The sequence below is a fragment of the Protopterus annectens genome, chromosome 12.part0 (genome assembly GCF_019279795.1).
Source record: "Protopterus annectens isolate FY-2018-M chromosome 12.part0, PAN1.0, whole genome shotgun sequence".
NCBI classification, from domain to species: Eukaryota; Metazoa; Chordata; order Ceratodontiformes; family Protopteridae; genus Protopterus; species Protopterus annectens.
The window spans coordinates 920,987,249-921,012,607 of record NC_056746.1 but is presented as its reverse complement, the minus strand read 5'-3'; positions in this window follow the sequence as shown (position 1 = coordinate 921,012,607).

The following is a 25,359-nucleotide window of genomic DNA, read 5'->3' as shown; positions in this document are numbered from 1 at the left end:
TTCTTTATCTTGTGGTTTACTTGTATTCTGCTTTTAGCTGCATATTAAAACTTCAAAAGACACCACAGTTCTATCTCTTGTGAGTCTGGCAGAACTGAGAAATTATCATTTAAGGATTCACACATAAGTTAGAAGAGGTCAGTTAAGGTTAATCATTTGTGAAATGGGGAGGGGTGGAGCTAGGAACTAAACCTCCTATTTAAGGGGTAAAATAAAACATTTCATAGCCTTACTAGAAAGGCTTACCAAGACTCTGCTTCACTTTGCTGTGAAAGAAATGTTAGTTTCCTTTTATTTGATATATGTTGTATTACTTTATTGCCTTTTTATATTTTGAATACTTGATATGTTTTCTTTACCTTGTGTTGTACTTCAAATCTGCTTTTAACTGCATATTAAAACTTCAAAATACACCACAGCTGTGTCTCTTAAAAGTAAGGCAAAAATTAGAGCTAATCAATTAAGGACTACTACATAAGATAGAAGAGGTCACTTGAGGTTAATTATTTGGGAACTGAAGGGGTGGAGCTAGACACTAAACCTTGTATTTAAGGGGTAAAACAAAATATTTCAGAGCTTTACTAGAAAGGCTCACCCAGACTTTGCTACACTTTGCTGTGAAGGAAAGGTTAGTTTGCTTTTTGATTGTTGTATTTTGTATTACTTTATTGCCATTTTATATTTTGAATACTGTGATTTGTTTTCTTTACCTTGTGTTTTACTTGTATTCTGCTTTTAACTGCATATTAAAACTTCAAAAGAGACCACAGCTCTGTCTCTTGTGAGTCAGGCAGAAATTAGAACTGATCAATTAAGGACTCATACATAAGATAGAAAAGGTCACTTAAGGTTAATCATTTGTGAACTGAGGAGATAGACCATGGAACTAAAGCTTCTATTTAACGGGTAAAATAAAACATTTCAGAGCTTTACTAGAAAGGCTCACCCAGACTCTGCTACACTTTGCTGTGAAGGAAAGGTTAGTTTGCTTTTTATTTGTTGTATTTTGTATTACTTTATTGCCTTTTTATATTTTGAATACTGTGATTTGTTTTCTTTACCTTGTGTTTTACTTGTATTCTGCTTTTAGCTGCATATTAAAACTTCAAAAGAGGCCACAGCTCTGTCTCTTGTGAGTCAGGCAGAAATTAGAACTGATCAATTAAGGACTCTGACATAAGATAGAAGAGGTCACTTAAGGTTAATCATTTCTGAAATAAGGGGGGTGGAGCTAGGAATTAAATCTTCTATTTAAGGGGTAAAATAAAGCATTTCAGAGCTTTACTAGAATAGCTCACCAGACTTTGCTACACTTTGCTGTGAATGAAAGGTTGGTGTCCTTTTAGTTTGTTGTATTTTGCATTACTTTATTCCCTTTTAATATTTGGAATACTGTGATTAGTTTTCTTTACCTTGTGTTTTACTTGTATTCTGCTTTTAACTGCATATTAAAACTTCAAAAGAGACCACAGCTCTGTCTCTTGTGAGTCAGGCAGAAATTAGAATTGATCAATTAAGGACTCATACATAAGATAGAAGAGGTCACTTAAGGTTAATCATTTGTGAACTGAGGGGTGGAGCTAGGAACTAAACCTTCTATTTAAGGGGTAAAATAAAACATTTCAGAGCTTTACTAGAAAGGCTCATCCAGACTCTGCTACACTTTGCTGTGAAGGAAAGGTTAGTTTTCTTTTATTTGTTGTATTTTGTATTACTTTATTGCCTGTTTATATTTTGAATACTGTGATTTGTTTTCTTTACCTTGTGTTTTACTTGTATTCTGTGTTTAACTGCATATTAAAACTACAAAACAGACCACAGCTCTGTCTCTTGTGAGTTAGGCAGAAATTAGAACTGATCAATTAAGGACTCATACATAAGATAGAAGAGATCACTTAAGGTTAATCATTTGTGAACTAAGGGAGTGGGACTAGGAGCTGAACATTTTATATAAGGGCTAAAATAAAACATTTCGGAGCTTTACTAGAAAGGCTTACCCAGACTCTGCTACACTTTGCTGTGAAGGAAAGGTTAGTTTTCTTTATATTTGTTGTATTTTGTACTACATTATTGCCTTTTTATATTTTGAATACTGAGATTTTTTTTCTTTACCTTGTGTTTTACTTGTATTCTGATTTTAGCTATATATTAAAACATCAAAAGAGACCACAGCTCTGTCTTGTGAGTCAGGCTGAACTGAGAATTGATCATTTAAGGATTCATACATAAGATAGAAAAGGTCACTTAAGGTTAATCATTTGTGAAATGAGGGGATGGTGCTAGGAACCAAACCTTCTATTTAAGGGGTAAAATAAAACATTTCATAGCTTTACTAGAAAGGCTCATCCAGACTCTGCTTCACTTTTCTGTGAAAGAAAGGTTAATTTCCTTTTATTTGATGTATTTTGAATTACTTTATTGTATTTTTATATTTTGAACACTTGATTTGTTTTCTTTACCTTGTGTTTTACTTGTATTCCGCTTTTAACTGCATATTAAAACTTCAAAATAGACCACAGCTCTGTCTCTTGTGAGTCAGGCAGAAATTAGAACTGATCAATTAAAGACTGCTACATAAGATAGAAGAGGTCACTTAAGGTTAATTATTTGTAAACTGAATAGGTGGAGCTAGGCACTAAAACTTGTATTTAAGGGGTAAAACAAGATATTTCAGTGCTTTACTAGAAAGGCTCACCCAGACTCTGCTACACTTTGCTGTGAATGGAAGGTTAGTTTGATTTTTATTTGTTGTATTTTCTATTACTTTATTGCCTTTTAATATTCTGAATACTGTGATTTGTTTAATTTACCTTGTGTTTTACTTGTATTCTGCTTTTAACTGCATATTAAAACTTCAAAAGACCACAGCTCTGTCTCTTGTGAGTCAGGCAGAAATTAGAACTGATCAATTAAGGACTCATACATAAGATAGAAAAGGTCACTTAAGGTTAATCATTTGTGAACTGAGAGGGTAGATATAAAAACGAAGCCTTCTATTTAACGGGTAAAATAAAACATTTCAGAGCTTTATTAGAAAGACTTACCCAGACTCTGCTACACTTTGCTGTGAAGGAAAGGTTAGTTTGCTTTTTATTTGTTGTATTTTGTATTACTTTATTGCCTTTTTATATTTTGAATACTGTGATTTGTTTTCTTTACCTTGTGTTTTACTTGTATTCTGCTTTTAACTGCATATTACAACTTCAAAAGAGACCACAGCTCTGTCTCTTGTGAGTCAGGCAGAAATTAGAACTGATCAATTAAAGACTCATACATAAGATAGAAGAGGTCACTTAAGGTTAATCATTTGTAAAATGAGGGGGTGGAACTAGGAACTAAACCTTCTATTTAAGGGGTAAAATAAAACATGTCAGAGCTTTACTAGAAAGGCTCAACCAAACGTTGCTACACTTTGCTGTAAAGGAAAGGTTACTTTACTTTTTTATTTTTTTATTTTGTATTACTTTATTGCCTTTTTATATATTGAATACTGTGATTTGCTTTCTTTACCTTGTGTTTTAATTGTATTCTGTGTTTAACTGCATATTAAAACTACAAAAGAGACCACAGCTCTGTCTCTTGTGAGTCAGGCAGAAATTAGAAATGATCAATTAAGGACTCATACATAAGATAGAAGAGGTCACTTAAGGTTAATCATTTGTGAACTGAGAGGGTGGAGCTAGGAACTAAACCTTCTATTTAAGGGGTAAAATAAAACATTTCAGAGCTTTACTAGAAAGGCTCACCCAGACTCTGCTACACTTTGCTGTGAAGGAAAGGTTAGTTTGCTTTTTATTTGTTGTATTTTGTATTACTTTATTGCCTTTTTATATTTTGAATACTGTGATTTGTTTTCTTTACCTTGTATTTTACTTGTATTCTGCTTTTAACTGCATATTAAAACTTCAAAATAGACCACAGCTCTGTCTTTTGTGAGTCAGGCAGAAATTAGAACTGATCAATTAAGGACTCATACATAAGATAGAAGAGGTCACTTAAGGTTAATCATTTGTGAACTGAGGGGGTGGAGCTAGGAACTAAACCTTCTATTTAAGGGGTAAAATAAAACATTTCAGAGCTTTACTAGAAAGGCTCACCCAGACTCTGCTACACTTTGCTGCGAAGGAAAGGTTAGTTTTCTTTTATTTGTTGTATTTTGTATTATTTTATTGCCTTTTTATATTTTGAATACTGTGATTTGTTTTCTTTACCTTGTGTTTTACTTGTATTCTGCTTTTAACTGCATATTAAAACTTCAAAAGAGACCACATCTCTGTCTCTTGTGAGTCAGGCAGAAATTAGAACTGATCAATTAAGGACTCATACATAAGATAGAAAAGGTCACTTAAGGTTAATCATTTGTGAACTGAGGGGGTGGAGCTAGGAACTAAACCTTCTATTTAAGGGGTAAAATAAAACATTTCAGAGCTTTACTAGAAAGGCTCACCCAGACTCTGCTACACTTTGCTGTGAAGGAAAGGTTAGTTTGCTTTTTATTTGTGTATTTTGTATTACTTTATTGCCTTTTTATATTTTGAATACTGTGATTTGTTTTCTTTACCTTGTGTTTTACTTGTATTCTGCTTTTAACTGCATATTAAAACTTCAAAAGAGACCACAGCTCTGTCTCTTGTGAGTCAGGCAGAAATTAGAACTGATCAATTAAGGACTCATACATAAGATAGAAGAGGTCACTTAAGGTTAATCATTTGTGAACTGAGGGGGTGGAGCTAGGAACTAAACCTTCTATTTAAGGGGTAAAATAAAACATTTCAGAGCTTTACTAGAAAGGCTCACCCAGACTCTGCTACACTTTGCTGTGAAGGAAAGGTTAGTTTGCTTTTTATTTGTTGTATTTTGTATTACTTTATTGCCTTTTATATTTTGAATACTGTGATTTGTTTTCTTTACCTTGTGTTTTACTTGTATTCTGCTTTTAACTGCATATTAAAACTTCAAAAGAGACCACAGCTCTGTCTCTTGTGAGTCAGGCAGAAATTAGAACTGATCAATTAAGGACTCATACATAAGATAGAAGAGGTCACTTAAGGTTAATCATTTGTGAACTGAGGGTGTGGAGCTAGGAACTAAACCTTCTATTTAAGGGGTAAAATAAAACATTTCAGAGCTTTACTAGAAAGGCTCATCCAGACTCTGCTACACTTTGCTGTGAAGGAAAGGTTAGTTTGCTTTTTATTTGTTGTATTTTGTATTACTTTATTGCCTTTTTATATTTTGAATACTGTGATTTGTTTTCTTTACCTTGTGTTTTACTTGTATTCTGCTTTTAACTGCATATTAAAACTTCAAAAGAGACCACAGCTCTGTCTCTTGTGAGTCAGGCAGAAATTAGAACTGATCAATTAAGGACTCATACATAAGATAGAAGAGGTCACTTAAGGTTAATCATTTGTGAACTGAGGAGGTGGAGCTAGGAACTAAACCTTCTATTTAAGGGGTAAAATAAAACATTTCAGAGCTTTACTAGAAAGGCTCACCCAGACTCTGCTACACTTTGCTGTGAAGGAAAGGTTAGTTTGCTTTTTATTTGTTGTATTTTGTATTACTTTATTGCCTTTTATATTTTGAATACTGTGATTTGTTTTCTTTACCTTGTGTTTTACTTGTATTCTGCTTTTAGCTGCATATTAAAACTTCAAAAGAGACCACAGCTCTGTCTCTTGTGAGTCAGGCAGAATTTAGAACTGATCAATTAAGGACTCATACATAAGATAGAAGAGGTCACTTAAGGTTAATCATTTGTGAAATGAGGGGTGGAGCTAGGAACTAAACCTTCTATTTAAGGGGTAAAATAAAACATTTCAGAGCTTTACTAGAAAGGCTCACCCAGACTCTGATACACTTTGCTGTAAAGGAAGGGTTAGTTTGCTTTTTATTTGTTGTATTTTGTATTACTTTATTGCGTTTTATATTTTGAATACTGTGATTATTTGTCTTTAGCTTGAGTTTTACTTGTATTCTTCTTTGAACTGCATATTAAAACTTCAAAACAGACCACAGCTCTGTCTCTTTTGAGTTAGGCAGAAATTAAAACTGATCAATTAAGGACTCATACATAAGATAGTAGAGGTGACTTAAGGTTAATCATTTGTGACATGAAGAGATAGAGCTAGGAACTGAACCTTTTATTTAAGGGGTAAAATAAAACATTTTAGAGCTTTACTAGAAAGGCTGATCCAGAATCTGCTACACTTTTCTGTGAAAGAAAGGTTAGTTTTCTTTATATTTGTTGTATTTTGCATTACATTATTGCCTTTTTATAGTTTGAAAACTGTGATTTTTTTTCTTTATCTTGTGATTTACTTGTATTCTGCTTTTAGCTGCATATTAAAACTTCAAAAGACACCACAGTTCTATCTCTTGTGAGTCTGGCAGAACTGAGAAATGATCATTTAAGGATTCATACATAAGATAGAAAAGGTCACTTAAGGTTAATTTTTTGTGAAATGAAGGGGCAGAGCCAGGAACTAAACCTTCTATTTAAGGGGTAAAATAAAACATTTCAGAGCTTTACTATGAAGGCTCACCCAGACTCTGCTACACTTTGCTGTGAAAGAAAGGTTAGTTTCCTTTTATTTGAAGTATTTTGTATTACTTTATTGCCTTTTTATATTTTGAATACTTGATTTATTTTCTTTACCTTTTGTTTTATTTGTATTCTGCTTTTAACTGCATATTAAAACTTCAAAAGAGACCACAGCTTGTCTCTTGTGAGTCAGGCAAAAATTAGAACTGATCAAATAAGGACTCATACATAAGATAGAAGATGTCACTTAAGGCTAATCATTTGTGAACTAAGAGGTGGAGCTAGAAACTAAACCTTCTATTTAAGGGGTGAAATAAAAAAATCAGAGCTTTACTAAAAAGGCTCACCAAGACTCTGCTACACTTTGCTGTGAAGGAAAGGTTAGTTTGCTTTTTATTTGTTGTATTTTGTATTACATTATTGCCTTTTATATTTTGAATACTGTGATTGTTTTCTTTACTTTCTGTTTTACTTGTATTCTGCTTTTTAACTGCATATTAAAACTTCAAAAAGAGACCACATCTCTGTCTCTTGTGAGTCAGGCAGAAATCAGAACTCATCAATTAACGACTCATACATAAGATAGAAGAGGTCCCTTAAGGTTAATCATTTGTGAACTGAGAGGGTAGAGATAGAAACTAAATCTTCTATTTAAGTGGTAAAATAAAATATTTTAGAGGTTTACTAGAAAAGCTCACCAGACTTTGGTACACTTTGCTGTGAAGGAAAGGTAAGTTTGCTTTTAATTTTTTGTATTTTGTATTACTTTATTGCATTTTTATATTCTGAATACTGTGATTTGATTTCTTTACCTTGAGTTTTACTTGTATTCTGCTTTTAACTGCATTTTAAAACTTCAAAAGAGACCACAGCTCTGTCTCTTGTGAGTCAGGCAGAAATTAGAACTGATCAATTAAGGACTCATGCATAAGATAGAAGAGGTCACTTAAGGTTAATCATTTGTGAACTGAAGGGGTGGAGCTAGGAACTAAATCTTCTATGTAAGGGGTAAAATAAAACATTTCAGAGCTTTACTAGAAAGGCTCAACCAAACTTTGCTCCACTTTGCTGTAAAGCAAAGGTTAGTTTACTTTTTATTTGTTGTATTTTGTATTACTTTATTGCCTTTTTATATATTGAATACTGTGATTTGCTTTCTTTACCTTGTGTTTTACTTGTATTCTGCATTTAACTGCATATTAAAACTTCAAAAGGGACCACAGCTCTATCTCTTGTGAGTCAGGCAGTAATTACAATTGATCAATTAAGGACTCATACATAAGATAGAAGAGGTCACTTAAGGTTAATCATTTGTGAACTGAAAGGGTGGAGCTAGGAACTGAACCTTTTATTTAAGGGGTAAAATAAAAAAAATCAGAGCTTTACTAGAAAGGCTCATCCAGACTCTGCTACACTTTGCTGTGAAGGAAAGGTTAGTTTTCTTTATATTTGTTGTATTTTGTATTACTTTGTTGCCTTTTTATATTTTGAATACAGTGATTTGTTTTCTTTACCTTGTGTTTTACTTTTATTCTGCTTTTACCTGCATATTAAAACTTCAAAAGACACCACAGCTCTATCTCTTGTGAGTCAGGCAGAACTGAGAAATGATCATTTAAGGATTCATGCATAAGATAGAAAAGATCACTTAAGTTTAATCGTTTATGAAATGAGGGGGTGGAGCTAGGATCTAAACCTTCTATTTAAGCGGTAAAATAAAACATTCCATAGCTTTATTAGAAAGGCTTACCAAGACTCTGCTTCACTTTGCTGTGAAAGAAATGTTAGTTTCCTTTTATTTGATATATGTTGTATTACTTTATTGCCTTTTTATATTTTGAATACTTGATATGTTTTCTTTACCTTGTGTTGTACTTCAAATCTGCTTTTAACTGCATATTAAAACTTCAAAATACACCACAGCTCTGTCTCTTGAGAGTCAGGCAAAAATTAGTACTAATCAATTAAGGACTCCTACATAAGATAGAAGAGGTCACTTAAGGTTAATTATCTGTGAACTGAAGGGGTGGAGCTAGACACTAAACCTTGTATTTAAGGGGTAAAACAAAATATTTCAGAGATTTACTAGAAAGGCTCACCCAGACTCTGCTACACTTTGCTGTGAAGGAAAGGTTAGTTTGCTTTTTGATTGTTGTATTTTGTATTACTTTATTGCCATTTTATATTTTGAATACTGTGATTTGTTTTCTTTACTTTGTGTTTTACGTGTATTCTGCTTTTAACTGCATATTAAAACTTCAAAAGAAACCACATCTCTGCCTCTTGTGAGTCAGGCAGAAATTAGAACTGATCAATTAAGGACTCATACATAAGATAGAAAAGGTCACTTAAGGTTAATCATTTGTGAACTGAGAGGGTAGAGATAAAAACTAAGCCTTCTATTTAAGCAGAAACATTTTAGAGCTTTACTAGAAAAGCTAACCCAGACTCTGCTACACTTTGCTATGAAGGAAAGGTTAGTTTGCATTTTATTTGTTGTATTTTCTATTACTTTATTGCCTTTTAATATTCTGAATACTGTGATTTGTTTTCTTTACCTTGTGTTTTACTTGTATTCTTCTTTTAGCTGCATATTAAAACTTCAAAAGAGACCAGAGCTCTGTCTCTTGTGAGTCAGGCAGAAATTCAAACTGATCTATTAAAGACTCATACATAAGACAGAAGAGGTCACTTAAGGTTAATCATTTGTAAATTGAGGGGGTGGAGCTAGGAACTAAATCTTCTATTTAAGGGGTAAAATAAAACATTTCAGAGCTTTACTACAAAGGCTCAACCAAACTTTGCTACACTTTGCTGTAAAGCAAAGGTTAGTTTACTTTTTATTTGCTGTATTTTGTATTACTTTATTGCCTTTTTATATATTGAATAGTGTGATTTGCTTTCTTTATCTTGTGTTTTACTTGTATTCTGCGTTTAACTGCATATTAAAAGTTCAAAAGAGACCACAGCTCTGTCTCTTGTGAGTCAGGCAGTAATTACAATTGATCAATTAAGGACTCATACACAAGATAGAAGAGGTCACTTAAGGTTAATCATTTGTGAACTGAAAGGGTGGAGCTAGGAACTGAACCTTCTATTTAAGGGGTAAAATAAAAAAAATCAGAGCTTTACTAGAAAGGCTCATCCAGACTCTGCTACACTTTGCTGTGAAGGAAAGGTTAGTTTTCCATATATTTGTTGTATTTTGTATTACTTTATTGCCTTTTTATATATTTTTTTTCAAAACAGGTTTATTGTTTTAACATATAAGAGAAATATCATAACAATTTTATACAAGTAATTAAAATAGGTATTATTATAATATTCAACAAAACAACTAAAGTATTTACAAAGACATCCACTACAATCAGATCAATTAATTAAACTAAAATACCATGCTATTGAAATTTGGGCGGCCACGGTGGTGCAGTGGTTAGCATTGCTGCCTCACAGCAAGAGGTTCTCTGGTTCAATTCTCGGCTGGGGTGCCTTCTGTGCGGAGTCTGCATGTCCTCCCTGTGGTCGCGTGGGTTTCCTCCGGGTGCTCCGGTTTCCTCCCACATCCCAAAGACATGCTGCAGGTGGATTGGACACTCTAAATTGGCCCTAGGTGTGCGTGTGAGTGTGCCTTCTGTGGAAGGTTGGGCGCCGGGCTGGCAACTCGACACTGTAAAACTCCACTGCCATTCAATGTGCGGACAAGGTGATCCGCTGTGGCGACCCCTAACCGGGAAAAAGCCGAAAGAAGAAGAAGACCATGCTATTGAAATTAAATTTTTTTTAACAAATTTTGTAAATTATCCCATACAATAAAATAAGATGTTTTTCTATTTGTTCTAGTCCTAATTGTGTTTATTTCCATATGGCACACTATATTCATAACATTTTTAAATTCATTGAACGAAGGAGGTGTATCTGAAATCCAATTTCTAGTTATTATTTTCCTAGCCACTGCTAGAATAGACCATAACGAGGGAAGCTTAACCTTTTTAACACTTTGAGGTACAGGTGTGTTGAATAATATAAGAGATTTAGAAATAATGAAATTATCTGTAAAAAGAGCCTGCAAAATTCATTAATTGACTTCCAGTATTCTTTCAATTTTATACAGTCATAAAACATATGAGCCCAGTCAGCATTAATTTCTACATTACATCTCTTACATAGATTATCTTTATTATTTATTTTATTCATCATCAAAGGTGTATAAAAGATCTATGTAAAAATTTCCATGTATAAAGTCTCCAGACAATGGAAGATGTAGTTCTATAAGCAGATTCCAATATATATTGTTTATCTTGTTGATTTGGTGGGTCCCCATTAATAGAAGTGAAATAATTCCAGTATGAATCTACACTGTAAAAAGTTTCTTGTCTGATAACTTTATGTATGTATGAAAGTTTACCTTTATCAGAAACTTTATGTTGTAAATTTAATATCAAGTAATCAATCAGTGTTGGAATATATTCTTTAACAGTTATAGACATTAAATCTATTTTATTAATGAGATGTTGTCTAAAGGTCTGAACCTCTAACCAGCAAGTTTCTCTTAGATCAAATTCTTGTTTTAAGATATCTAGATTTTTAACTTTATTATCAGATATCAACTGATACCAGTACTTTAGATCATTATCTATAGCTAAATGAGTTCCTTCAGAAGTAGATGACAAAAGCATACCCTGAGTATACATTATAGGAAATACAATAAAATTCCATTCCCTATACTTAGGGTGCATGAATATAAAGTTACGATAACTAATAATAATATTTAATGGGTAACAAACCATATGTTTAGGTGTAATAGGTGAAGTACAAAATTCCTTTAGTAACCATAACATGGAGTTATTTACAATCATATTTTTATGTGTTAAGGAGATTTTCATGAAGTGTATACTAATTAGCTCCCAATAATCTTTCCATTTTGTGACATATGACTGATCTATTAATAAAGTAATAACTTTTACAATAGAAGGGATAGTATATAAATTAAAGTCTGGAAAAGAAATACCCCCTTGAGACCAGCTAGTAGTATGTTTCTTTAATGCAATCCTAGGTCTATTAGGTGCCCATAAGAAATTTAACATTAGTGTGTTCAGTTTCTTGATAATTATTTTTGTAGGTGGAAGTATTATTGATTGTATTAAGTATAAAATCTTGGGGAATATTATCATTTTAATAATTGTAAGTCTCTCCTCCATAGTAAAAACATATTATTCCAGGTATTAAAAGATTTTGTATATTAAGAAAACAGGTATTATAATTATTATATATAATAGATTTAATATCTTTAGATAGTATTATACCTAAATAAGTTATCTGACCTGAATTGGGTACATATTTAGTAAAATCACTAATGAGAATATTTTTTCGTGTATATATAGGTAGTATTTTAGTTTTTTCTTCATTGAATATTAAACCAGAAATACTTTTAAAATTCATCATGTTATCAAATAGAGACTGTATAGAAGAATTAGATCCTGCTGATGTAATTAGAACATCATCTGCAAAAATTTGAATTTTGGATGTTGTATTTTCATCTATTTCAAAACCCTCTATGTCAGTACTGTTTCTGATTAAATTAGCCCAAGGCTTCATTACTAAAGTGAATAATAGTGGAGAAAGTGGACATCCTTCTTTTGTACCTTTAAGAATTGGTATTTTTTGGGAAACATATGTTCCTACCTTAATATAAGCTAATGGTCCTTTGTATAAATGTTCAATTAGATTTACAAATGCATCCAAGAAGTTTGTGCACTTCATTAAGGTAAACAGATAGTCCCAACTTACTGAATCAAATGCTGAACTTATATCAAGACTAATAAGTGTTAAATCTTCCTTTTTCCTATTTGCAAAATCTATTAATGTTAAAGTTCTTCTTATATTATCAAAAGTATTTCTATTTACAATGAAGCCTGTCTGATGTATATCTATAATGCCGGGAATGATTGTCTTCAATCTTGTCTTCAATCTATCAGCAATATTCATAAACATTTATAATCAACATTAAGTAATGAGATGGGCCAGCCGATATGAAGAACATCTAGTTGGATCTTTATTAGGTTTTAAAATTGGCGAAATAAATGTATATTGCCAAGATGGGGGGGTTATTAACTCAGTTTGGGCCAAAATAAAAACCTTATGTATTAATGAATATGTATTTTTAGAAAGGATTTTATATATCTCTGGTATAATACCATCATTACCGGTGCTTTGTTTGATTTAAGCTTATTTATTTGTGTAATAACTTCTGTATATGAAATACTCTTGTCCAATAGTTTAAGCTGTTGTTTATTAAGCTTTTTATTCATATTTGTGGTTATAAACTCCTTTATTTAATCTTTAGGTTCGTAAAATAAAACTTTTTAGAGCATTACTAGAAAAGCTCACCTAGACTCTGCTACACACTGCTGTGAGGGAAAGGTTAGTTTTCTTTTTATTTGTTGTATTTTGCATTACTTTATTGCTTTTTTATATTTTTAATACTGTGATTTGTTTTCTTTACCTTTTGTTTTACTTGTATTCCTCTTTTAACTGTATATTAAAGCTTGAAAAGAGACCACAGCTCTGTCTCTTGTCAGTCAGGTAGAAATTAGAACTGATCAATTAAGGACTCATACATAAGAAAGAAGGGGTCACTTAAGGTTAATCATTTGTGAGCTGAGGAGGTGAAGCTAGGAACTGAACCTTTTATTTAAGTGGTAAAATCAAACATTTCAGAGCTTTACTAGAAAGGCTCATCCAGACTATGCTACACTTTGATGTGAAGGAAAGGTTAGCTTTCTTTATATTTGTTGTATTTTGTATTACATTATTGCCTTTTTATATTTTGAATACTGTGATTTTTTTTTTACCTTGTGTTTTACTTGTATTCTGCTTTTAGCTGCATATTAAAACTTCAAAAGAGACCACAGCTCTGTCTCTTGTGAGTCAGGCAAAACTGAGAAATGATCATTTAAGGATTCATACATAAAATACAAAAGGTCACTTAAGGTTAATCATTTGTGAAATGAGGGGGTGGAGCTAGGAACTAAACCTTCTATTTAAGGGGTAAAATAAAACATTTCCTATCTTTACTAGAAAGGCTCAATGAGACTCTGCTTTACTTTGCTGTGAAAGAAATGTTAGTTTCTTTTTATTTGATGTATTTTGTATTACTTTATTGACTTTTTATATTTTGAAAATTTGATTTGTTTTCTTTACCTTGTGTTTTACTTCTATTCTGCTTTTAACTGCATATTAAAACTTCAAAATACACCACTGCTCTGTCTCTTCAGAGTCAGGCAAAAATTAGAACTGATCAATTAAGGACTCCTACATAAGATAGAAAAGGTCACTTAAGGTTAATTATTTGTGAACTGAAGGGGTGGAGCTAGACACTAAACCTTGCATTTAATGGGTAAAACAAAGTATTTCAGAGCTTTACTAGTAAGGCTTACCCAGACTCTGCTAGACTTTGCTGTGAAGGAAAGGTTAATTTGCTTTTTATTTGCTGAATTTTGTATTACTTTCTTGCCTTTTTATGTTTTGAATACTGTGATTTGTTTTCTTCACCTTGTGTTTTACTTGTATTCCGCTTTTAACTGCATATTAAAACTTCAAAAGAGACCATAGCTATGTCTTTTGTGAGTCTGGCAGAAATTGGAACTGATCAATTAAGGACTCATACATCACATAGAAGAGGTCACTTTAGGTCAATCATTTGTGAACTGATGGTATGGAGCTATAAATTAAACCTTATTCTTAAGGGGTAAAATAAAACATTTTAGATTTTTACTAGAAAGGCTCACTCAGACTCTGCTACACTTTGCTTTGAAGGAACGGATATTTTGCTTTTTATTTGTTGTATTTTTATTACTTTATTTCCTTTTTATATTTTGAACACTGTGATTTGTTTTCTTTACCTTGTGTTTTACTTGTATTCTGCTTTTAACTGCATAATAAAACTTCAAAATACACCACAGCCCTGTCTCTTGTAAGTCAGAAGAAATTAAAACTGATCGCTTAAGGACTCATACATAAGATAGAAGAGGTCACCTAAGGTTAATCATTTGTGAACTGAAAAGGTGGAGCTAGGAACTGAACATTTCAGAGCTTTACTAGAAAGGCTCACCCAGATGCTGCTACACTTTGCTGTGAAGGAAAGGTTAGTTTGCTTTTTATTTGTTGTATTTTGTATTACTTTATAAAAAATTTCTATTTTGAATGCTGTGATTTTTTTTTCTTTACCTTATATTTTACTTGTATTCTTCTTTTAGCTGCAAAATAAAACTTCAAAAGGGACCACAGCTCTGTCTCTTGTGAGTCAGGCAGAAGTTAGATCCAATCAAATAAGGACTCATACATAAGATAGAAGAGGTCACTTAAGCTTAATCATTTGTGAAATGAGTGGGTGGAGCTACGAACTAAACCTTCAATTTAAGGGGTAAAATAAAACATTTCAGAGCTTTACTAGAAAGGCTCACCCAGACTCTGATACACTTTGCTGTAAAGGAAAGGTTAGTTTTCTTTGTATTTGTTGTTTATTTGTATTACTTTATTGCGTTTTATATTTTGAATACTGTGATTATTTGTCTTTAGCTTGAGTTTTACTTGTATTCTTCTTTGAACTGCGTATTAAAACTTCAAAACAGACCACAGCTCTGTCTCTTTTGAGTTAGGCAGAAATTAGAACTGATCAATTAAGGACTCATACATAAGATAGTAGAGGTGACTTAAGGCTAATCATTTGTGAACTAAGAGGGTAGAGCTAGGAACTAAACCTTCTATTGAAGGCGTAAAATACATAAAATAGAAGATGCCACTTAAGGTTAATCATTTCTGAACTGAGAGAATGGAGCTAGGAACTAAATCTTCTATTTATGGGGTAAAATAAAACATTTTAGAGCTTTACTAGAAAGGCTCTCCCAGACTCTGCTACACTTTGCTATGAAGGAAAGGTTAGTTTGCTTTTTATTTGTTGTATTTTCTGTTACTTTATTGCCTTTTTATATTCTGAATACTGTGATTTGTTTTTTTTTTACCTTGTGTTTTACTTGTATTCTGCTTTTAGCTGCATATTAAAACTTCAAAAGAGACCACAGCTCTATATCTTGTGAATCAGGCAGAACTTAGAACTGATAATTTAAGGATTCATACATAAGAGAGAAGAGGTCACTTAAAGGTAATCATTGTGAAATGAGAGAGTGGAGGTAGGAACTAAACCTTCTATTTAAGGGGTAAAATAAAACATTTCAGATCTTTACTTAAAAGGCTAACCCAAACTCTGCTACATTTGCTGTGAAAGAAAGGTTAGTTTCCTTTTATTTGATGTATTTTGTATTACTTTACTGCCTTGTTATATTTTGAATACTTGATTTCTTTCTTTATTTTGTGGTTTACTTGTATTCTGCTTTTAACTGCATATTAAATTTTCAAAAGAGACCATAGCTCTGTCTCTTGTGTGTCAAGCAGAAATTAGAACTGATCAACTAAGGACTCATACATAAGATAGAAGAGGTCACTTAAGGTTAATCATTTTTGAACTGAGGGCGTGGAACTAGGAACTAAACCTTCTATTTAAGTTGTAAAATAAGACATTTCGGTGGTTTACTAGAAAGGCTTACCCAGTCTCTCCTACACATTTCTGTGAATGGAAGGTTAGTTTACTTTTTATTTGTTGTATTTCGTATTATTTTATCACCTTTTTATATTTTGAATACTGTGATTTTTCTTTACCCTTTGTTTTACTTGTGTTCTGCATTTAACTGCATATTACAACTTCAAAAGAGACCACAGCTCTGCCTCTTGTGAGTCAGGCAAAAATTAGAACTGGCGAATTAAGGATTCAAACATAAGATAGCAGAGGTCACTTAAGGTTAATCATTTTTGAACTGAGGGGGTGGAGCTAAAAACTAAACCTTCTATTTAAGAGATAAAATAAAACATTTCACAGCTTTACTAGAAAGACTCACCCAGACTCTGCTACACTTTGCTGTAAAGGAAAAGCTAGTTTGCTTTTTCTTTTTTGGTAATTGTATTACCTTATTGCCTTTTTATATTGTGAATACTGTGATTTGTTTTTTTTTACGTTGTGTTTTACTTGTATTCTTCTTTTAACTGCTTATTAAAATTTCAAAACAGACCACAGCTCTGTATCTTGTGAGTCAGGCTGAACTTTGAACTGATCATTTTTTAGGACTCATACATACGATAGAAGCGGTCACTTAAGTTTAATCAATTGTGAAATAGGGGGTGGAGTTAGGAACTAAACCTTCTATATAAGGGCTAAAATAAAACATTTCAGAGCTTTACTAGAAAGGTTCACTTAGACTCTGCTACACTTTGCTGTGAAGGAAAGCTTAGTTTGTTTTTTATTTGTTGTATTTTGTATTATTTTATTGCCTTTTTATATTTTGTACACTGTGATTTGTTTTTTTAACCTTGTGCTTTACTTGTATTCTGCTTTTAACTGCATAATTAATCTTCAAAAGAGACCATGGCTCTGTCTCTTCTGGGTCAGGCAGAAATTTGAACTGAACAATTAAGGACTCATACATAAGATAGAAGAGGTCACTTAAGGTAAATCATTTGTAAGCTGAGGGGTTGGAGCTAGGAACTAAACCTTCTATTTAAGGGGTAAAATAAAACATTTCAGTGCTTTACTAGAAAGGGTCACCCAGACTCTGCTACACTTTCCTGTGATGGCAAGGTTACTTTGCTTTTTATTAGGTGTATTTTGCATAACTTTATTTCCATTTTCTATTTTGAATACTGTGATTTGATTTATTTACCTTGTGTTTCACTTGTATACTGCTTTTATCTGCATGTTAAAACTTCAAAAGAGACCACAGATCTGTCTCTTGTGAGTCAGGCAGAAATTAGAACTTATCAATTAAGGACTCATACATAAGATAGAAGAGGTCTCTTATGGGTAATCATTTGTGAACTGAGGTGCTGGAGCTAGGAACTAAAACTTTCATTTAAGGGGCAAAATAAAACATTTCAGAGCTTTACTAGAAAGGGTCAAGCAGATTCTGCTGCACTCGGCTGTGAAGGAAAGGTTAGTTTGCTTTTTATCTGTTGTATTTTGGATTACTTTATTGACTTTTTATATTTTGCATACTGTGATTTTTTTTTCTTTACTTTGTGTTTTACTTCTATTCTGCTTTTAACTGCATACTTAATCTTCAAATGAGACCACGGCACTGTTTCTTGTGGGTCAGTCAGAAATTTGAACTGATCAATTAAGGGCTCATACATAAGATAGAAGAGGTCACTTAAGGTTAATCATTTTTGAACTGAGAAGGTGGAGCTAGGAACTAAACCTTCTATTTTAGTGGCAAAAAGCAACATTTCAGAGGTTTACTAGAAATACTCATGCAGACTTTGCTAAATTTTGCTGTGAAGGAAAGGTTAGTTTGCTTTTTATATGTTGCATTTTGTATTACTTTATTGCCTTTTTCTATTTTGAATTCTGTGATTTGTTTTCTTTACCTTGTGTTTTACTTGTATTCTACTTTTCACTGCATATTAAAAAACTTCAAAAGGGTCCACAGTTCTTTCCCTTGAGAGTCAGGCAGAAATTAGAACTGATCATTTAAAGACTCATACAGAAGATAGAAGAGGTCACTTAAGGTTATCCATTTGTGAAATGAGGTGCTGGAGCAAGGAACTCAACCTTCTATTTAAGGGGTAAAATAAAACATTTCAGAGCTTTACTAGAAAGGCTCACCCAGACTTTGCTACACTTTGTTGTGAAGGAAAGGTTAGTTTGCTTATTATTTTTTTGTATTTTGTATTGCTTTATTGCCATTTTATATTTTTGAACACTGTGATTGGTTTTCTTTACCTGGTTTTTACTTGAATTCTGCTTTTAACTGCATATTAAATTTTCAAAAAAGACCACAGCTCTGTCTCTTCTGAGTCAGGCAGAACTGAGGGTGTGGAGCTAGGAACTGAACCATCTATTTAAGGGGTAAAGTAAAACATTTCAGACCATTACTAGAAAGGCTCACCCAGACTCTGCTACACTTTGCTGTGAAAGAAAGGTAAGTTTCCTTCTGTTTGATGTATTTTGTATTACTTTATTGCCTTTTTATATTTTGAATACTTCATTTGTTTCCTTTACTTTGCGTTTTACTTGTATTTTGCCTTTTACTGCATATTAAAACTTCAAAAGATACCACACCTCCGTCTCTTGTGAGTCAGGCAAAAATTAGAACTGATCAATTAAGGACTCATACATAAGATAGAAGAGGTCACTTAAGGTTAATCATTTGTGAAATGAGGATGTGGATCTAGAAACTAAACCTTCTATTTAAGAGATCAAATAAAACATTTCACAGCATTACTAGAAAGACTCACCCAGACTCTGCTACACTTTACTGTGAAGGAAAAGCTACTTTGCTTTTTCTTTTTTGGTAATTGTATTACTTTATTGCCTTTTTATATTGTGAATACTGTGATTTGTGTTTTTTACGTTGTGTTTTACTTGTATTCTGCTTTTAACTCCATATTCAATTTTTAAAATTAGAAATTAGAACTGATCAATTAAGGACTCATACATAAGATAGTAGAGGTCACTTAAGGCTAATCATTTGTGAACTTGTGAGCTAGGAACTAAACCTTCTATTGAAGGCGTAAAATAAAACTTTTTAGAGCATTACTAGAAAAGCTCATCCAGACTCTGCTACACTTTGCTGTGAAGGAAAGGTTAATTTGCTTTTTAATTGTTGTAATTTCAATTACTTTTTTGCTTTTTTATATTCTGAATACTGTGAATTGTTTTCTTTACTTTGTGTTTTACTTGTATTCTTCTTTTAACTGCTTATTAAAATTTCAAAACAGACCACAGCTCTGTATCTTGTGAGTCAGGCTGAACTTTGAACTGATCATTTTTTAGGACTCATACAGATGATAGAAGAGGTCACTTAAGTTTAATCAATTGTGAAATAGGGGGTGGAGTTACGAACTAAACCTTCTATATAAGGGCTAAAATAAAACATTTCAGAGCTTTACTAGAAAGGTTCACTTAGACTCTGCTACACTTTGCTGTGAAGGAAAGCTTAGTTTGTTTGTTATTTGTTGTATTTTGTATTATTTTATTGTCTTTTTATATTTTGTACACTGTGATTAGTTTTTTTAACCTTGTGTTTTACTTGTATTCTGCTTTTAACTGCATAATTAATCTTCAAAAGAGACCATGGCTCTGTCTCTTCTGGGTCAGGCAGAAATTTGAACTGAACAATTAAGGACTCATACATAAGATAGAAGAGGTCACTTAAGGTAAATCATTTGTAAGCTGAGGGGGTGGAGCTAGGAACTAAACCTTCTATTTAAGGGGTAAAATAAAACATTTCAGAGCTTTACTAGAAAGGGTCACCCAGACTCTGCTACACTTTCCTGTGATGGCAAGGTTACTTTGCTTTTTATTAGGTGTATTTTGCATAACTTTATTGCCATTTTCTATTCTGTTTACTGTGATTTGATTTATTTACCTTGTGTTTCACTTGTATACTGCTTTTATCTGCTTATTAAGACTTCAAAAGAGACCACAGATCTGTCTCTTGTGAGTCAGGCAGAAATTAGAACTTATCAATTAAGGACTCATACATAAGATAGAAGAGGTCTCTTATGGGTAATCATTTGTGAACTGAGGTGCTGGAGCTAGGAACTAAAACTTTCATTTAAGGGGCAAAATAAAACATTTCAGAGCTTTACTAGAAAGGGTCAGGCAGATTCTGCTGCACTCGGCTGTGAAGGAAAGGTTAGTTTGCTTTTTATCTGTTGTATTTTGGATTACTTTATTGACTTTTTATATTTTGCATACTGTGATTTTTTTCTTTACCTTGTGTTTTACTTGTATTCTGCTTTTAACTGCATACTTAATCTTCAAATGAGACCACGGCACTGTTTCTTGTGGGTCAGTCAGAAATTTGAACTGATCAATTAAGGACTCATACATAAGATAGAAGAGGTCACTTAAGGTTAATCATTTTTGAACTGAGAGGGTGGAGCTAGGAACTAAACCTTCTATTTTAGTGGCAAAAAGCAACATTTCAGAGGTTTGCTAGAAATACTCATGCAGACTTTGCTAAATTTTGCTGTGAAGGAAAGGTTAGTTTGCTTTTTATATGTTGCATTTTGTATTACTTTATTGCCTTTTTCTATTTTGAATTCTGTGATTTGTTTTCTTTACCTTGTGTTTTACTTGTATTCTACTTTTCACTGCATATTAAAACTTCAAATGGGTCCACAGTTCTTTCCCTTGAGAGTCAGGCAGAAATTAGAACTGATCATTTAAAGACTCATACAGAAGATAGAAGAGGTCACTTAAGGTTATCCATTTGTGAAATGAGGGGCTGGAGCAAGGAACTCAACCTTCTATTTAAGGGGTAAAATAAAACATTTCAGAGCTTTACTAGAAAGGCTCACCCAGACTTTGCTACACTTTATTGTGAAGGAAAGGTTAGTTTGCTTATTATTTTTTGTATTTTGTATTGCTTTATTGCCATTTTATATTTTTGAATACTGTGATTGGTTTTCTTTACCTGGTTTTTACTTGAATTCTGCTTTTAACTGCATATTAAATTTTCAAAAAAGACCACAGCTCTGTCTCTTCTGAGTCAGGCAGAACTGAGGGTGTGGAGTTAGGAACTGAACCATCTATTTAAGGGGTAAAGTAAAACATTTTAGACCATTACTAGAAAGGCTCACCCAGACTCTGCTACACTTTGCTGTGAAAGAAAGGTATGTTTCCTTCTGTTTGATGTATTTTGTATTACTGTATTGCCTTTTTATAATTTGAATACTTCGTTTGTTTTCTTTACTTTGCGTTTTACTTGTATTTTGCCTTTTACTGCATATTAAAACTTCAAAAGATACCACAGCTCCGTCTATTGTGAGTCAGGCAAAAATTAGAACTGATCAATTAAGGACTCATACATAAGATAGAAGAGGTCACGTAAGGTTAATCATTTGTGAAATGAGGATGTGGATCTAGGAACTAAACCTTCTATTTAAGGGGTAAAATAAAACATTTCAGAGCATTACTAGAAAGGCACACCCAGACTCTGCTACACTTTGCTGTGAAGGAAAGGTTAGTTTGCTTTGTATTTGCTGTGTTTTATATTACTTTATTGCCTTTTTATATTTCAAATAATGATTTTTTTCTTTTCCTTGTGTTTTACTTGTATTCTTCTTTTAACTGCATATTAAATTTTCAAAAAAGACCAACGCATTGTTTCTTTTGAGTCAGACAGAAATTAGGACTGATCAATTAAGGACTCATACATAAGATAGTAGATGTCACTTAAGGTTAATCATTTGTGAACTGAGGGGGTGGAGCAAGGAACTAAACCTAATATTTAAGGTATAAAATAAAACATTTCAGAGGTTTACTAGAAAGGGTCACCCAGTCCCTGCTATATGTTGCTGTAAAGGAAATGTTGGTTTACTTTTTATTTGTTGTATTTTGTATTTTTTTTTTGTCTTTTTATATTTTGAATACTGTGATTTGTTTTCTTTACCTTCTGTTTTACTTGTATTCTGCTTTTAACTGCATATTACAACTGCAAAAGAGACAACAGCTTTGTCTCTTGTGACTCAGGCAGAAATTAGAACTGATCAATTAAAGACTCATACATAAGATAGAAGAGGTCAATTAAGGTTAATCATTTGTGAACTGAGGGGTGGAGCTAGGAAATTAACCTTTTATTTAAGGGGTAAAAAGACATTTCAGAGCTTTACAAGAAAGGCTCACCCAGACTCTGCTATATTTTGCTGTGAAGGAAAGGTTGGGTTACTTTTTATTTGTTGTATTTTGCATTACTTTATTGCATTTTTATATATTGAATACTGTGATTTGTTTTCTTTACTTTGCGTTTTACTTCTATTCTGTGTTTAACTGCATATTAAAACTTCAAAAGAGACCACAGCTCTGTCTCTTGTAAGCCAGACAGAATTTAGAATTGATCAATTAAGGACTCAGACATAAGATAGAAGATGTCACTTAAGGTTAATCGTTTGTGAACCGAGGGGCGGAGCTAGGAAATGAACCTTCTTTTTAAGGGGTAAATTAAAATATTTCAGAGGTTTACTAGAAAGGCTCACTCTGACTCTGCTACACTTTGCTGTGATCGAAAGGTTAGGTTTCTTTATATGTGTTTTATTTTGTATTACATTATTGCCTTTTTATATTTTGAATACTGTGATTTTGTTCTTTACCTTGTCTTTTTCCTGTATTCCGCTTTTAACTGCATAACAAACCTTCAAATGAGACCAGAGATCTGCTTCTTGTGAGTCAGGCAAAAACTCGAACTGATAAATTAAGGACTCATCCATAAGATAGAAGGGGTCACTTAAGGTTAATCATTTTTAAACTGCGGGGGTGGAGCTAGAAACTAAACCTTCTATTTAAGAGGTAAAATAAAACATTTCACAGCTTTACTAGAAAGGCTCACCCAGACTCTGCTACACTTTGCTCTGAAGGAAAGGTTAGTTTGCTTTTATTGGTTGTATTTTGTATTACATCATTGCCTTTTTATATTTTGAATACTATGATTTGTTTTTTCCATTGTGTTTTACTTGTATTCTGCTTTTAACTACATATTAAAACTGAAAAAGAGACCACCGTTCTGTCTCTTGTGAGTCAGGCAGAAATTAGAATTCATCAATTAAGGACTCATACATAAGATATAGTTCACTTAAGGTTAATCATTTCTGAACAATGAGTGTAGAGCTAGGAGCTAAACCTTCTATTTAATTTGCATTACTTTATTGCCATTTTATATTTTGAATATTGTGATTTGATTGCTTTACCTTGTGTTTTACTTGTATTCTGCTTTTATCTGCATATTAAAACTTCAAAAGAGACCACAGCTCTGTCTCTTGTGAGTCAGGCAGAAATTAGAACTTATCAATTAAGGACTCCTACATAAGATAGAAGAGGTCACTTAAGGTTAATCATTTGTGAACTGAGTGGGTGGAGCTAGGAACTAAGCCTTCTATTTAAGGGGCAAAATAAAACATTTCAGAGCTTTACTAGAAAGGCTCACACAGACTCTACTTCACTTTGCTAAGAAGGAAAGGTTACTATGCTTTTTATTTTTTGTATTTTCTATTACATTATTGCCTTTTTATATTCTGAATACTGTGATTTGTTTTCTTTAGTTTGTGTTTTGCTTGTGTTCTGCTTTTAACTGCATTATAAAACTTCAAAAGAGACCACAGCTCTGTCTCTTGTGAGTCAGGCAGAGCTTAGAACTGAACATTTTAGGACTCATACATAACATAGAATAGGTCACTTAAGGTTAATCATTTTTGAACTGAAGGGTTGGAGCTAGGAACTAAACCTACTATTTATGAGTTAAAGTAAAACATTTCAGAGCTTTCCTAGAAAGGTTCACTCAGACGTTGCTACACTTTGCTGTGAAGGAAAGCTTAGTTTGCTTTTTATTTGTTGTATTTTGTATTACTTTTGTTGCCTTTTTATATTTTGCATACTGTGATTTGTTTCCTTTACCTTGTGTTTTACTTGTATTCTGCTTTTAACTGCATATTAAAACTTCAAAAGAGACCACAGCTCTGTCTCTTGTGAGTCAGGCAGAAATTAGAACCGATCAATTAAGGACTCATACATAAGATAGAAGAGGTCACTTAAGGTTATCCATTTGTGAACTGAGGGGGTGGAGCAAGAAACTAAACCTTCTATTTAAGGGGTAAAATAAAACATTTCAGAGCTTTACTAGAAAGGCTCACCCAGACTCTGCTACACTTTGCTGAGAAGGAAAGGTTACTTTGCTTTTTATTTGTTGTATTTTCTATTACATTATTGCCTTTTTTATTCTGAATACTGTGATTTGATTTCTTTGCCTTGTGTTTTACTTGTATTCTGCTTTTAACTACATATTACAACCTCAAAAAAGACCACAGCTCTTTCTCTTGTGAGTCAGACAGAAACTAGAACTAATCAATTAAAGACTCATACATAAGATAGAAGAGGTCACTTAAGGTTAATCATGTGTGAATTGAGGGGCTGGAGCTAGGAACTAAACCTTCGATTTAAGGGGTAAAATAAAACATTTCAGAGCTTTACACGAAAGGCTCAACCAGATTTTGCTACACTTTGTTGTGAAGGAAAGGTTAGTTTGCTTTTTTATTTGTTGTATTTTGTATTACTTTCTTACCTTTTTATATTTTAAATACTGTGTTTTGTTTTTCTTTACCTTGTGTTTTACTTGTATTCTACTTTTAACTGCATTTTAAAAATTCAAAAGAGACCACAGCTCATGTGAGTCAGGCAAAAATTAGAACTGATCAATTAAGGACTCATACATAAGATAGAAGAGGTCACTTAAGGTTTATCATTTGTGAACTGAGTGGGTGGAGCTAGGAACTAAACCTTCTATTTATGGGGTAAAATAAAACATTTCAGAGTTTTACCAGAAAGGCTCACCCAGACTCTGCTATACTTTGTTGTGAAGGAAAGGTTAGTTTGCTTTTTATTTTTTTATATTTTGTATAACTTTATTGCAATTTTATATTCTGAATACTGTGATTTGATTTCTTTACCTTGTGTTTTTCTTGTATTCTGCTTTTAACTTCATATTACAACTTCAAAAGAGACCACAGCTCTTTCATTTGTGAGTCAGGCAGAAATTAAAACTGTTCAATTAAAGACTCATGCATAAGACAAAAGAGGTCACTTAAGGTTATCCATTTGTTAACTGATGGGGTGGAGCAAGAAACTAAACCTTCTATTTAAGCGGTAAAATAAAACATTTCAGAGCTTTACTAGAAAGCCCCAGATTGAACTTTCTTAAAGGAAAAAATTA